The 14,336-nt window shown below is 46.5% G+C and overlaps 1 protein-coding gene across 5 annotated transcripts in view; it reads right to left on the bottom strand.

The window, feature by feature from the left end:
* The window catches only part of VPS13B (vacuolar protein sorting 13 homolog B), a 1,616,194-nt gene that overhangs the window by 406,696 nt on the left and 1,195,162 nt on the right, over positions 1–14,336 (bottom strand). The gene's annotated exons all lie outside the window — the stretch shown is intronic.

Below are 14,336 nucleotides of genomic sequence, written 5' to 3'. Positions count from 1 at the left end.
CTCCGAATATTGCCCTAGGCTTAACTACTGCTTACTGCGTGCCTCCCGTCACCTGTTCTGCGGAGGAAAGAGATGCCCTCAGTTTTTGGGTTAATCCGAGTGCTTATGGGGGGAAAAACACGAAGGAAAGCAAATAAAGGCTGAAATTGTGAAAGAAAAAAGAAATAAATTAAAGTAACCAAAACCATTTATCTGTAAACAAGTAAAGTGACCTGGCTCCCACATCAAACATGGAGCACCAGCTGGTTGTATGTGACTATAAAGTCACCATTTATCATAAAGCTATATAAAGGAGATCTCTACTCATATTCCTTGTATAACCCATTTAAAGCAGACAATAAAAGTTTTCTTTAATTAGCTACCGGTGTGCATTAACATGATCATGATTAAACCATAAAAAGCAACTGTACATTACTCTTGTACCCTTGGCCAGATGTTTTAAATTACTCCATTTGAAAATGTACTTTGAGCCTCTTTTTAAAAAGATCGACCTTCTGCTTTCAGAGAATTAAATGCATATTACTGTAGTGAAGAAGATAGTATTTCAGACCTCCAGGCATATATTAAATATACTGGCAGGACATTAGACAAAATGCTTGACTTATTAGATACTTCCTATTCTAAACAGTGTCATCAAAGCCTAAAAACAAAATTCATATAAAAGCAGCACACAGCTTCCACATACAACACATGCCAAAATCTCTCTACTTTCCAGTTAATGAGGAAAGGATGTGTACTCTTAACATATGAATGTAAGATTTTCCAAACATTCACATTAGGAAACATTGCTATTGGTTCCATATGTTATATTTAATTGTACTGGTAAAATAACCTTTAAGATAGCTGGCATGATAACTGCAATTAAACAGTATTCAAAGGGTTGGGGCAAGGGGGAATTTTGGTTCCTCAATGGGTAATTAGGGCAGAATAAATATAGGTTTAGAAAAACAAACAAAAAAACAAACAAACAACCACGGCTGTATGTTGAGATACATAATGTATCAGGGATAGTTGAGGTCACTGTTAAAATAAGAACAAAAAGGAATTATTATTTTTTTTTTTTTTTTTAATAATCAGATAATATTCTCACGGAATGTCCGTGAGACTCCAGGATTTTGCGGAGTTCTCTCAGTGAGTAGACGAGCCCCGATCGGGGGAAGTGGGCGGTCCATGGGAGTTTTGATCATACAACTGGTCTCATTGTGGTCTTGTGTATTGTGGCACTATGTAGCAGGAGCTTTGCCACAAAGATGTGATTCACTGCACCACGGTGCCTACAAGTCCCACTAGGGCCATCCCCTTCGGCATCTAAGAAAGGACACCATTCAAATGCCAACAAGCACATCAAACTGTTATATAAGAGTGACCTATTTCAGGACAATAACGTTTACATTTGTTTCCTTGTTTTCTTTTTATACAGCAAGTAATAAGCTTATATGATAGCACTATATGTCATTTGTATGCACTAAGGGTCTGGTAGGTAGACTGGCGTTTCTGCATCCAGTGTATAACAGCCAGGTGAGCCTGTCCATAGCAAGCAATATAAGCGCTAAGGCTTCCATGTTGTTCTCGCAAACTGCCCAGTTCCGTTATACCAAACGGAGAGCAGCAAATGACTAATCTTCCGAAATGCAGTTGATACATAACAACTGAAATCTCCAGCTCACAAGGAGATAAGACAGCAACTTCAAGATAGATCTATTTTTCAACCAGAACATTAAAGTTAATAAACTAAACTAATCAATTAGCAGATGTGCAACTGTAATTAATTTTGTACAGGGCCCTTTAGATACGCAACATGTTGTTGTACTGCAATCCTAGGGCTGGGTAGACAGCAGAATGACATTGGCGCGACATATCGTTTCCAGGATAATTGGAACGACAAATCGTGCAAATCATTCAATGCGTACCCTCAATTGGTAATTCCTGCGGGTCGTTAACAATATCATCTGGTTGGCTGTGCTGCACGGTGTACCATGCATGGTACATCCTGCTGTCGTACAAGTGCATCTTGCAGCGTGGACCCACAGTGCAATGTGTCAGCCCATCGGGGACACCCGGCCTAAGCATGCCCTGCCAGCAGTCAGAGCATTGACCATCACAGTGATCAGTGCTGCAGATGAACAGCTACACAGCCTAAGCCGTCAGTATCCCACTAACACACTGAACACTGCCAGATGCTTTATAAATCTGTACATGCAAGTGTTCTGCAGCCGAAAAATGATCGTTTATTCCTTAAATCACTCCAAGGCTTTTTCCCATGGTGTATTTTCCAATGTTCGCAGTAAATGTGAGATAGGTGATGAAGGCATAAGTAGCAGAACAGGAAAAATGAGTCTTTCTTTCCTCTTTCTTGTGCAGACACTTTGTATTATTAGCTGGACACCTCACAAAGTCCATGTACATAATAGGATAAGACACCTAGACATATGGAAGTTTATCATACAACCTGGGGCAGGCTCTCAAAGATGTTACATATAACACAGATCCAAAAGCAGAATATTGAAAATAAAAACGTTAAGCTACTTTTAGGAACTTTTGCAATCATTCATTATAAAAATAATACAGGGGCTTCAAATCACTTGATCTTGGATTGGTATGAAATACCGGTGGTCGGGGTGGTGGCAGTCACATAGATTCTGGCATCGGAGGGGGTAAGTATTTATACCCTACCTGTAATCCCCTCCGGTGGTGGTGGCTAGGGCTAACCCTTCGTGGGTGTCGGCTAGAGCTAACCACCCCCATCAGTGCCTAACCCTCCCCCCAATACTTACCTTCAGGATGATGCCTGTCTGTGTTTTGGCGCCGGTCTCCTGAGTGGTGTCGGGATTATGGCATCGGTCACATGACCACCGGTATTCCGAACGCATCCCCTTGATATAGTTTATGCTGCCATTGCAGTGGTTCCCAAACTTTTTTGAGTCGCGTCGCAAAAGAGTATCACAATTTTTTTCATGCGACACCTAGGCCAAAAGTTTCTTATTCAGAAACAAATAGTAATTTGAGCAAATTGTGTTTATATGTCATCCTCAGTTATGTGGTGAGAGACGCATATTTATGGCTGTCAGCCACCAGCACTGGTTTTGTCTATTACATTGACCATAAATAACTGTAATTGTTCTTGGACACCAATCCGAGGCACCCCGCAAGTGTCCTGGGCTAGGCACACAGTATGAGAGAACCACTGTCCTATTGCAATCGCTTTCTGCATTGTGACATATTTAGTTCTAGAACTTAAACTTTGCAAATAACACAAAACAAATCTAAAGCATATACAGAGAAAATAAGAATTTACTTACCGATAATTCTATTTCTCGTAGTCCGTAGTGGATGCTGGGGACTCCGTAAGGACCATGGGGAATAGCGGCTCCGCAGGAGACTGGGCACATCTAAAGAAAGCTTTAGGACTATCTGGTGTGCACTGGCTCCTCCCCCCATGACCCTCCTCCAAGCCTCAGTTAGGATACTGTGCCCGGACGAGCGTACACAATAAGGAAGGATTTTGAATCCCGGGTAAGACTCATACCAGCCACACCAATCACACCGTACAACTTGTGATCTGAACCCAGTTAACAGCATGATAACAGAGGAGCCTCTAGAAAAGATGGCTCACTACAGCAATAACCCGATTTTTTGGTAACAATAATAACTATGTACCAGTATTGCAGACAATCCGCACTTGGGATGGGCGCCCAGCATCCACTACGGACTACGAGAAATAGAATTATCGGTAAGTAAATTCTTATTTTCTCTAACGTCCTAAGTGGATGCTGGGGACTCCGTAAGGACCATGGGGATTATACCAAAGCTCCCAAACGGGCGGGAGAGTGCGGATGACTCTGCAGCACCAAATGAGAGAACTCCAGGTCCTCCTCAGCCAGGGTATCAATTTTGTAGAATTTTACAAACGTATTTGCTCCTGACCAAGTAGCTGCTCGGCAAAGTTGTAAAGCCGAGACCCCTCGGGCAGCCGCCCAAGATGAGCCCACCTTCCTTGTGGAGTGGGCATTTACAGATTTTTGGCTGTGGCAGGCCTGCCACAGAATGTGCAAGCTGAATTGTACTACAAATCCAACGAGCAATAGTCTGCTTAGAAGCAGGAGCACCCAGCTTGTTGGGTGCATACAGGATAAACAGCGAGTCAGATTTCTTGACTCCAGCCGTCCTGGAAACATATATTTTCAGGGCCCTGACAACGTCTAGCAACTTGGAGTCCTCCAAGTCCCTAGTAGCCGCAGGCACCACAATAGGTTGGTTCAGATGAAACGCTGAAACCACCTTAGGGAGAAACTGAGGACGAGTCCTCAATTCCACCCTGTCCGAATGGAAAATCAGATAAGGGCTTTTACAGGATAAAGCCGCCAATTCTGACACGCGCCTGGCCCAGGCCAGGGCCAACAGCATGACCACTTTCCATGTGAGATATTTTAACTCCACAGATTTAAGTGGTTCAAACCAATGTGACTTTTGGAACCCAAAAACTACATTGAGATACCAAGGTGCCACTGGAGGCACAAAAGGAGGCTGTATATGCAGTACCCCTTTTACAAACGTCTGAACTTTAGGGACTGAAGCTAGTTCTTTTTGGAAGAAAATTGACAGGGCCGAATTTGAACCTTAATGGACCCCAATTTCAGGCCCATAGACACTCCTGTTTGCAGGAAATGTAGGAATCGACCCAGTTGAATTTCCTCCGTCGGGCCTTACTGGCCTCGCACCACGCAACATATTTTCGCCAAATGCGGTGATAATGTTTTGCGGTTACATCCTTCCTGGCTTTGATCAGGATAGGGATGACTTCATCCGGAATGCCTTTTTTCCTTCAGGATCCGGCGTTCAACCGCCATGCCGTCAAACGCAGCTGCGGTAAGTCTTGGAACAGACAGGGTCCTTGCTGGAGCAGGTCCCTTCTTAGAGGTAGAGGCCACGGATCCTCCGTGAGCATCTCTTGAAGTTCCGGTTACCAAGTCCTTCTTGGCCAATCCGGAGCCACGAATATAGTGCTTACTCCTCTCCTTCTTATCAATCTCAGTACCTTGGGTATGAGAGGCAGAGGAGGGAACACATACACTGACTGGTACACCCACGGTGTTACCAGAGCGTCTACAGCTATTGCCTGAGGGTCCCTTGACCTGGCGCAATACCTGTCGAGTTTTTCCCAACGGTTTATCATGTGGAAGACTTCCTGGTGAAGTCCCCACTCTCCCGGGTGGAGGTCGTGCTGAGGAAGCCTGCTTCCCAGTTGTCCACTCCCGGAATGAATACTGCTGACAGTGCTATCACATGATTTTCCGCCCAGCGAAGAATCCTTGCAGCTTCTGCCATTGCCCTCCTGCTTCTTGTGCCACCCTGTCTGTTTACGTGGGTGACTGCCGTGATGTTGTCCGACTGGATCAACACCGGCTGACCTTGAAGCAGAGGTCTTGCTAAGCTTAGAGCATTGTAAATGGCCCTTAGCTTCAGGATATTTATGTGAAGTGATGTCTCCAGGCTTGACCATAAGCCCTGGATATTCCTTCCCTGTGTGACTGCTCCCCAGCCTCGCAGGCTGGCATCCGTGGTCACCAGGACCCAGTCCTGAATGCCGAATCTGCGGCCCTCTAGAAGATGAGCACTCTGCAACCACCACAGGAGGGACACCCTTGTCCTTGGTGACAGGGTTATCCGCTGATGCATCTGAAGATGCGACCCGGACCATTTGTCCAGCAGGTCCCACTGGAAAGTTCTTGCGTGGAATCTGCCGAATGGGATTGCTTCGTAGGAAGCCACCATTTTACCCAGAACCCTTGTGAATTGATGCACTGAGACTTGGCTCGGTTTTAGGAGGTTCCTGACTAGCTCGGATAACTCCCTGGCTTTCTCTTCCGGGAGAAACACCCTTTTCTGGACTGTGTCCAGGATCATCCCTAGGAACAGAAGACAAGTCGTCAGAACCAGCTGCGATTTTGGAATATTGAGAATCCAATCGTGCTGCCGCAACACTACCTGAGATAGTGCTACACCGACCTCCAACTGTTCCCTGGATCTTACCCTTATCAGGGAATCGTCCAAGTAAGGGATAACTAAAATTCCCTTACTTCGAAGGAATATCATCATTTCGGCCATTACCTTGGTAAAGACCCGGGGTGCCGTGGACCATCCATACGGCAGCGTCTGAACTGATAGTGACAGTTCTGTACCATAAACCTGAGGTACCCTTGGTGAGAAGGGTAAATTTTGACTTGAAGGTAAGCATCCTTGATGTCCCGAGACATCATGTAGTCCCCTTCTTCCAGGTTCGCAATCACTGCTCTGAGTGACTCAATCTTGAATTTGAACCTCTGTATGTAAGTGTTCAAAGATTTTAGATTTAGAATCGGTCTCACCGAGCCGTCCGGCTTCGGTACCACAACAGTGTGGAATAATACCCCGTTCCCTGTTGCAGGAGGGGTACCTTGATTATCACCTGCTGGGAATACAGCTTGTGAATGGCTTCCAAAACTGTCTCCCTGTCAGAAGGAGACATCGGTAAAGCCGACTTTAGGAAACGGCGAGGGGGAGACGTCTCGAATTCTAATTTGTACCCCTGAGATATCACCTGAAGGATCCAGGGGTCTACTTGCGAGTGAGCCCACTGCGCGCTGAAATTCATTGAGACGGGCCCCCCACCGTGCCTGATTCTGCTTGTAAAGCCCCAGCGTCATACTGAGGGCTTGGCAGAGGCGGGAGAGGGTTTCTGTTCCTGGGAACTGGCTGATTTCTGTAGCCTTTTTCCTCTCCCTCTGTCACGGGGCAGAAATGAGGAACCTTTTGCCCGCTTGTCCATGAAAAGACTGCGCCTGATAATACGGCGTCTTCTCATGTTGAGAGGCGACCTGGGGTACAAACGTGGATTTCCCAGCTGTTGCCGTGGCCACCAGGTCTGAAAGACCGACCCCAAATAACTCCTCCTCTTAATAGGGCAATACTTCCAAATGCCGTTTGGAATACGCATCACCTGACCACTGACGTGTCCATAACCCTCTACTGGTAGAAATGGACAACGCACTTAGACTTGATGCCAGTCGGCACATATTCCGCTGTGCATCACGCATATATAGAAATGCATCTTTTAAATGCTCTATAGGCAAAAATATACTGTCCCTATCTAGGGTATCAATATTTTCAGTCAGGGAATCCGACCACGCCAACCCAGCACTGCACATCCAGGCTGAGGCGATTGCTGGTCGCAGTATAACACCAGTATGTGTGTAAATACATTTTAGGATACCCTCCTGCTTTCTATCAGCAGGATCCTTAAGGGCGGCCATCTCAGGAGAGGGTAGAGCCCTTACAAGCGTGTGAGCGCTTTATCCACCCTAGGGGGTGTTTCCCAACGCACCCTAACCTCTGGCGGGAAAGGACATAATGCCAATAACATTTTAGAAATTATCAGTTGTTATCGGGGAAAAACCACGCATCATCACACACCTCATTTAATTTCTCAGATTCAGGAAAACTACAGGTAGTTTTTCCACACCGAACATAATACCCCTTTTTGGTGGTACTTGTATTATCAGAAATGTGTAAAACATTTTTCATTGCCTCAATCATGTAACGTGTGGCCCTACTGGAAGTCACATTTGTCTCTTCACCGTCGACACTGGAGTCAGTATCCGTGTCGGCGTCTATATCTGCCATCTGAGGTAACGGGCGCTTTAGAGCCCCTGACGGCCTATGAGACGTCTGGACAGGCACAAGCTGAGTAGCCGGCTGTCTCATGTCAACCACTGTCTTTTATACAGAGCTGACACTGTCACGTAATTCCTTCCAACAGTTCATCCACTCAGGTGTCGACCCCCTAGGGGGTGACATCACTATTACAGGCAATCTGCTCCGTCTCCACATCATTTTTCTCCTCATACATGTCGACACAAACGTACCGACATACAGCACACACACAGGGAATGCTCTGATAGAGGACAGGACCCCACTAGCCCTTTGGGGAGACAGAGGGAGAGTTTGCCAGCACACACCAGAGCGCTATATATATACAGGGATAACCTTATATAAGTGTTTTTCCCCTTATAGCTTTTAATACTGCGCGTAATTAGTGCCCCCCCTCTCTTTTTTAACCCTTTCTGTAGTGTAGTGACTGCAGGGGAGAGCCAGGGAGCTTCCCTCCAACGGAGCTGTGAGGGAAAATGGCGCCAGTGTGCTGAGGAGATAGGCTCCGCCCCCTTATCGGCGGCCTTATCTCCCGTTTTTATATGTATTCTGGCAGGGGTTAAATGCATCCATATAGCCCAGGAGCTATATGTGATGCATTTTTTGCCATCCAAGGTGTTTTTATTGCGTCTCAGGGCGCCCCCCCCCCCAGCGCCCTGCACCCTCAGTGACCGGAGTGTGAAGTGTGCTGAGAGCAATGGCGCACAGCTGCAGTGCTGTGCGCTACCTTGTTGAAGACAGGACGTCTTCTGCCGCCGATTTTCCGGACCTCTTCTGCCTTCTGGCTCTGTAAGGGGGCCGGCGGCGCGGCTCTGGGACCCATCCATGGCTGGGCCTGTGATCGTCCCTCTGGAGCTAATGTCCAGTAGCCTAAGAAACCCAATCCACTCTGCACGCAGGTGAGTTCGCTTCTTCTCCCCTTAGTCCCTCGATGCAGTGAGCCTGTTGCCAGCAGGTCTCACTGAAAATAAAAAACCTAAACTAAAACTTTCACTAAGAAGCTCAGGAGAGCCCCTAGTGTGCACCCTTCTCGTTCGGGCACAAAGATCTAACTGAGGCTTGGAGGAGGGTCATGGGGGGAGGAGCCAGTGCACACCAGATAGTCCTAAAGCTTTCTTTAGATGTGCCCAGTCTCCTGCGGAGCCGCTATTCCCCATGGTCCTTACGGAGTCCCCAGCATCCACTTAGGACGTTAGAGAAAAACAGGTTTATCTTGGACATACTGTCTGCTATCCTCACAACAATGTCTCTTCTGAAGACAACAAGCTGTCCCTGTTATTTGACTGAAATATTGAGCCGTAGTGCTCCCTCTTTAAAACAAAAACCACTGTATACTGTGGGTGGGGTTACATATAGTGGACTGTTATACTGTGAATGGGGTTACATATAATGGACTGTTATACTGTGGGTGGGGTTACATATAGTGGACTGTTATACTGTGGGTGGGGTTACATATAGTGGACTGTTATACTGTGGGTGGGGTTACATATAATGTACTGTTATACTGTGGGTGGGGTTACATATACTGGACTGTTATACTGTGGGTGGGGTTACATATACTGGACAGGATGCAGTTAATGCAGTTAATTTACTGGCTGTCGGGACTCCGGCGCTCAGGAGACCAAAACCGTAATCCTGACAGATGTAGCCAAGCTAGATGAGCGTGGCTACATCCGTACAGTATGCTAGATACATTTTTAACCATTGTATGTTACGTGGGGCCCTTGCAAATGTTTCCTTTGAAGCATACAATAGATCCAGTTACACCCCTGGACCTGCTCATTGTAATGTGGTATAAAATGAACTGGGGAACGTTATAATGTTACATAATATGAAATGGTGCACTGTAGTGTGGCATAATTTGAACTGGGGACACTATGTAATAATGTAAATTGGGGGTCCTGTGTTGCATAATGTGTACTGGCAGCCCTACAATGTGACATAACGTGGACTAGGGCTCTACTATGGGGAATAACATTATCTAAGGCACTACTATGGCTCAGAAAATATACTAGGACACTTATGGGCCACAAATAGAACAACTGCTGCGGAGAGGTGTCTCTCTAGAAGCATTTTAACAGAGGCCCCTTCATAATGTTGTTATGGGGCCTACAAAGTTCTCTATGTCCCTGGACACACATGAGAAATAAAGACACTGGGTCAGAACCCTGGACATCCATTCCTTTGCTGCTGCCACTGGGACAACTTCTTATTGGATGTGCTGTCGCAGCATGACTTTCATGGTAAACGGGACCAAAAATACAACTCCTGCCTCTGGGAAAAGTAAAAAAGTTTTGGGGGGTACATTAATACTGTAGGCCCATTAAGCTTTAATTAAAAAAATAATAATTTTATATATATATATATATATATATATATATATATATATACTGCTAAGAAAATAAAAAGGAGAAATATACAGATCCTAAGCAAATAAAATGTAAGTAAGTGGGTAAGAAAGGACCCTATACGAGTCTGTATAACCCCAGCTGATGTGGACCATATGCCTGTAGGCTATCACTTCTATACAGAGCAGATGCCTTAAACATTTTTGCACAGAACAATTAGTTGATTGCTGCAAATACCTTCAGGGTGGGTTTCTAATTACTATAGCAGAAAAAGGAGCAGCAAAATAAAGATACATCTGAGAAAATAAACACTGTACAGATGATACATGGTAAAACGCGCAGAAATGTGTTTCTCCGTGACTCACCGCGAGCAGTGGAATCTCTGGCCACATTCATTTATAAAAAGGCTATCTTGTTACACACACTCCTTTTGCTCTTCTGCCAACATACACAGAGATGTGAAAACTACAAAATATTAATTATGAGGAGGGATAAAGAAAACTGTGCTAAATCAAATCTACCACCTGAAATTTCCAATAGAAATAGTTCAAGTCTGTTCTCCCACCACATGCCGGCAATTCACCAGCTATTTGTGGCTTTGTATGTTTCCAAGTGAACGGGACCTAGGGCCCTGTCTTATGAAAACGTTCTAATCCTTAACAAGCTGTTGATCTCACCGGCCGTATGATTAGCGGGAGTTAGGCTGTTAGTAATAACCGAGCTCCACTGGTGTCTGTAGCTGAACGTTATTTAATGCTGCTGTGAGAAAATAATGTAAGTACATGGACCTGTATGCAGATTTTATTTGACAAGTGCTCAATTTGCAGAATTTGAAAATTGACTGCAGTGTTCATACGTGTCACTGCTCAGTGGAATATAATGAAGCTCTATAGAAGCACTCATGGAGGGGAAGCGGTCAATATACAGACGCCGGGATCTCGAGGGACGACGCAACGCCGGCGTCCACATACAGACGCTGATCGGGATGCTGGCTTCACATTACCGACAGCCGGTATCCCTATAGTCTTCACAGTGGGACGCGTTGGCTTCCGCCCGTGGGGGGAGGTTAGGTTTAGGCAGGACAAGGGGGGTTAGGGAGAAGGGTCGGGAAGGTTAGGGATCGGGGAGGGAGGATTAGGGAAATAGAAGAGGAGTTTAGGGTTAGGAACCGGGGAGGGAGGGATAGGTACATAGAAGAGGAGGTTAGGGTTAGGCACCACCAGGGAGGGTTAGGTGCCCAGAAGGGAGTGTTAGGCATACTTGCCTCCCTGACCCTCTCCATGAGGGAGAAAATGCTCTTTTCCTGGACTTTCCTGGTAATGTATGATTGCCATCACCTGTGGTGAAACACCTTTCAATTAACTAGCTCACCACAGGTGATGGCAATCATACATTACCAGGAAAGCCCAGGAACAGAGCATTTTCTCCCTCATGGAGAGGGTCAGGTAGGCAAGCATGGTGTTAGGGTAGGGAAAAAGTGAAGGCCGCTGTCAATGGATCACCATCGCGACCACAGGGCAGGAATCAGCCATCTGAGAATCCCCATGTGAACTAGAGATGAGCGCCTGAAATTTTTCGGGTTTTGTGTTTTGGTTTTGGGTTCGGTTCCGCGGCCGTGTTTTGGGTTCGAACGCGTTTTGGCAAAACCTCACCGAATTTTTTTTGTCGGATTCGGGTGTGTTTTGGATTCGGGTGTTTTTTTCAAAAAACACTAAAAAACAGCTTAAATCATAGAATTTGGGGGTCATTTTGATCCCAAAGTATTATTAACCTCAAAAACCATAATTTACACTCATTTTCAGTCTATTCTGAATACCTCACACCTCACAATATTATTTTTAGTCCTAAAATTTGCACTGAGGTCGCTGTGTGAGTAAGATAAGCGACCCTAGTGGCCGACACAAACACCGGGCCCATCTAGGAGTGGCACTGCAGTGTCACGCAGGATGTCCCTTCCAAAAAACCCTCCCCAAACAGCACATGACGCAAAGAAAAAAAGAGGCGCAATGAGGTAGCTGTGTGAGTAAGATTAGCGACCCTAGTGGCCGACACAAACACCGGGCCCATCTAGGAGTGGCACTGCAGTGTCACGCAGGATGGCCCTTCCAAAAAACCCTCCCCAAACAGCACATGACGCAAAGAAAAAAAGAGGCGCAATGAGGTAGCTGTGTGAGTAAGATTAGCGACCCTAGTGGCCGACACAAACACCGGGCCCATCTAGGAGTGGCACTGCAGTGTCACGCAGGATGTCCCTTCCAAAAAACCCTCCCCAAACAGCACATGACGCAAAGAAAAAAAGAGGCGCAATGAGGTAGCTGTGTGAGTAAGATTAGCGACCCTAGTGGCCGACACAAACACCGGGCCCATCTAGGAGTGGCACTGCAGTGTCACGCAGGATGTCCCTTCCAAAAAACCCTCCCCAAACAGCACATGACGCAAAGAAAAAAAGAGGCGCAATGAGGTAGCTGACTGTGTGAGTAAGATTAGCGACCCTAGTGGCCGACACAAACACCGGGCCCATCTAGGAGTGGCACTGCAGTGTCACGCAGGATGTCCCTTCCAAAAAACCCTCCCCAATCAGCACATGATGCAAAGAAAAAGAAAAGAAAAAAGAGGTGCAAGATGGAATTGTCCTTGGGCCCTCCCACCCACCCTTATGTTGTATAAACAAAACAGGACATGCACACTTTAACCAACCCATCATTTCAGTGACAGGGTCTGCCACACGACTGTGACTGATATGACGGGTTGGTTTGGACCCCCCCCCAAAAAAGAAGCAATTAATCTCTCCTTGCACAAACTGGCTCTACAGAGGCAAGATGTCCACCTCATCTTCACCCTCCGATATATCACCGTGTACATCCCCCTCCTCACAGATTATCAATTCGTCCCCACTGGAATCCACCATCTCAGCTCCCTGTGTACTTTGTGGAGGCAATTGCTGCTGGTCAATGTCTCCGCGGAGGAATTGATTATAATTCATTTTAATGAACATCATCTTCTCCACATTTTCTGGATGTAACCTCGTACGCCGATTGCTGACAAGGTGAGCGGCGGCACTAAACACTCTTTCGGAGTACACACTTGTGGGAGGGCAACTTAGGTAGAATAAAGCCAGTTTGTGCAAGGGCCTCCAAATTGCCTCTTTTTCCTGCCAGTATAAGTACGGACTGTGTGACGTGCCTACTTGGATGCGGTCACTCATATAATCCTCCACCATTCTATCAATGTTGAGAGAATCATATGCAGTGACAGTAGACGACATGTCCGTAATCGTTGTCTGGTCCTTAAGTCCGGACCAGATGTCAGCATCAGCAGTCGCTCCAGACTGCCCTGCATCACCGCCAGCGGGTGGGCTCGGAATTCTGAGCCTTTTCCTCGCACCCCCAGTTGCGGGAGAATGTGAAGGAGGAGATGTTGACAGGTCGCGTTCCGCTTGACTTCACAATTTTGTCACCAGCAGGTCTTTCAACCCCAGCAGACCTGTGTCTGCCGGAAAGAGAGATCCAAGGTAGGCTTTAAATCTAGGATCGAGCACGGTGGCCAAAATGTAGTGCTCTGATTTCAACAGATTGACCACCCGTGAATCCTTGTTAAGCGAATTAAGGGCTGCATCCACAAGTCCCACATGCCTAGCGGAATCGCTCCCTTTTAGCTCCTTCTTCAATGCCTCCAGCTTCTTCTGCAAAAGCCTGATGAGGGGAATGACCTGACTCAGGCTGGCAGTGTCTGAACTGACTTCACGTGTGGCAAGTTCAAAGGGCATCAGAACCTTGCACAACGTTGAAATCATTCTCCACTGCGCCTGAGACAGGTGCATTCCACCTACTATATCGTGCTCAATTGTATAGGCTTGAATGGCCTTTTGCTGCTCCTCCAACCTCTGAAGCATATAGAGGGTTGAATTCCACCTCGTTACCACTTCTTGCTTCAGATGATGGCAGGGCAGGTTCAGTAGTTTTTGGTGGTGCTCCAGTCTTCTGTACGTGGTGCCTGTACGCCGAAAGTGTCCCGCAAATCTTCTGGCCACCGACAGCATCTCTTGCACGCCCCTGTCGTTTTTAAAAAAATTCTGCACCACCAAATTCAAGGTATGTGCAAAACATGGGACGTGCTGGAATTTGCCCATATTTAATGCACACACAATATTGCTGGCGTTGTCCGATGCCACAAATCCACAGGAGAGTCCAATTGGGGTAAGCCATTCCGCGATGATCTTCCTCAGTTGCCGTAAGAGGTTTTCAGCTGTGTGCGTATTCTGGAAACCGGTGATACAAAGCGTAGCCTGCCTAGGAAAGAGTT

Source organism: Pseudophryne corroboree, chromosome 5 (genome assembly GCF_028390025.1).
Source record: "Pseudophryne corroboree isolate aPseCor3 chromosome 5, aPseCor3.hap2, whole genome shotgun sequence".
NCBI lineage: Eukaryota > Metazoa > Chordata > Amphibia > Anura > Myobatrachidae > Pseudophryne > Pseudophryne corroboree.
Note: the sequence above shows the minus strand (reverse complement) of the source record. Positions and strands in the feature narration are given on the sequence as shown.